Source organism: Lactuca sativa, chromosome 3 (genome assembly GCF_002870075.4).
Source record: "Lactuca sativa cultivar Salinas chromosome 3, Lsat_Salinas_v11, whole genome shotgun sequence".
Taxonomy (NCBI): domain Eukaryota; kingdom Viridiplantae; phylum Streptophyta; class Magnoliopsida; order Asterales; family Asteraceae; genus Lactuca; species Lactuca sativa.
In genome coordinates, this window is record NC_056625.2 from 108,096,128 (window position 1) to 108,098,143 (window position 2,016).

Consider the following 2,016-nt stretch of genomic DNA (forward strand, 5'->3'; position numbering starts at 1 on the left):
GTGTTTTTGCATGCTCTTCTTTATCCTCTTGCACCAGTTTAGGATCTTCATGCTGAATAGGAGTCAGAGGGGTTTTAATCTTCCCACGCCTAGTTGTGACAATATTTATATGTGCACCTTTCGGGTTACTTTCGGTATTCCTCGAAAGTCCACCCGGTCTTCTCTCATTCACTTGTTGTGCAAGTTGCCCCAGCTGCTTTTCTATGTAGAGAATAGATGCTTGCTGATTCCTAAGCAAAGCTTGTTGATCTTTCATCATAAGTTGGTGTTCTCTCAACATATTTTGTTGATCTTTAAGTGTAGCATCGGTATCATTGTGTCTTTTCTCTGATGCGGCTACGAATCTTGTAAGCATGTCTTCCAAATCTAATTTCTTTTCATGTACCGGTTCCTCCTTTTGGTAAAAACCTCTATCTTTTTTCTTATACTTTTCTTCCCTTGTCTTTTGTATTCATCATATGATAGCCATTCTTTCCTCGGTTTTCGCCAATTATCATCAAAATTATCACCACTTGAATAGAACACTTGTACCTTCCGGTTCCCATTCTCATCAAGATCACAATCTTTTGTAAGGTAAGGCCCTCTACAGTTTTCACATCCTACCCTAATAGCATGGATGGATTGGTCCTTCTTAGTCATTCTTTGGTCCATTCTTTCCAACTTTTCCATCATTGCTGCCATGTCATCCGTAATGGAATTTACCGCCCCTCGAGTCAAGTCATTCCTTGGGTTATGGTATTCTCTAGAGTGCTTAGAGAATTCTTCAATTAGTTCTTTGATCATCGGGGGTGCCTTCTTTGTGAGGGGTCCTTACGAGTCAAGGAGCTTCCTAGTTGTGACATTGACTCCATCATAGAAAAAGGAGACTTCTTGTTGGCTACTAAGATCATGATATGGGCAATTCCTTAGAAGACTTTTGTATCTCTCCCATGCCTCATATAAGGATTCTCCATCTTGTTGTTCAAAGTTGGCAATAGCTTTCTTCAACTTGGCTATTTTCGAAGGTGGGAAAATTGGTCAATAAATTCTTCTTTCATCTTAGCCCATGTAGTGATGGGGGGGTGGGGGGGGGGAGTGACTTGATCCAATCCTTTGCAACACCTTTGAATGTAACTGGAAGCATAAGCAGCTGGGTTTCTTGAGGCACATTTGGAACATTAAAATAATCAGCTACATAGTTGACCTCATCCTTGTGTTTATAGGCATCTTCGTGATCTTTTCCGTAGGAGGGAATTTCCTTGAGTTGAGCAAGTATGTGGCCCTTTAGTTCGAAAGTGGCAGTAGCGGGAATTGCGGGTTGCGCAAGTCTCGGGCCGGTATCGTCATGTATTCTCTTCTTCCATTCTCCCATGGGAACTTCATCGATGTTAGCCATGGGATTAGCTAGTTCTCCTTCAAATTCGCTTCCTTCTTCGTTTTCGGTTTTGTAGTCGTATTCGAATTCGGCTTCTTTTGGGTTATCTTCAATATTCTCTAACTTTCTTTCTTCTCTCTTTTGACTGCTGGCCTCTCCTATTTTCTTGTCCTTTTTCTTACTAAATACAACTTTTAGATTCTTTAGCGGTCAACTCTACAATGTTGCGGTTTCTCCTACGTTCTTGCCCTTGTTTTTCCTTAGAGCGGATTCTGGGTCTTCGTATGGAGGAACCAGGGGTGTGTTCGATCCTCAGGTCATATAATTTCTAAAAACAAAACAAGAGAAACGCGTCAAAAGAACAAAAAAATAAAATACGAAACTGTGTAACAGCGATGGACTAGCCGAGTCGCTTCGATTGCACTCGGCGAGTTTAGAGCAAAAACAGAAAAATTACTTACTAACTTCTAAAAATAGAAAATTTTTAAAACTTATCCTAATTACTAAATTACCTAAGAAATAACTTAGTGCAAGATAAATCTCACACAAAGGATTGATAAAACTAGAAATTAGTTAATTTTTGAACAGTTCCCCGACAACGGCGCCAAAAACTTGGTGGTGTGTAAACTCAACTAGTTTACACCTACTTTTAATAATAAAAT

The 2,016-nt window shown here is 39.8% G+C and overlaps 1 non-coding gene across 1 annotated transcript; it reads left to right on the forward strand.

Moving 5' to 3' along the window:
• The first annotated feature begins 883 nt into the window (after window positions 1-883).
• Window positions 884-990, forward strand: LOC111898086 (small nucleolar RNA R71). The gene has a single exon (XR_002852490.1). It is a non-coding gene; the product is annotated as a small nucleolar RNA R71 (small nucleolar RNA).
• The last annotated feature ends 1,026 nt before the right edge of the window (window positions 991-2,016 follow it).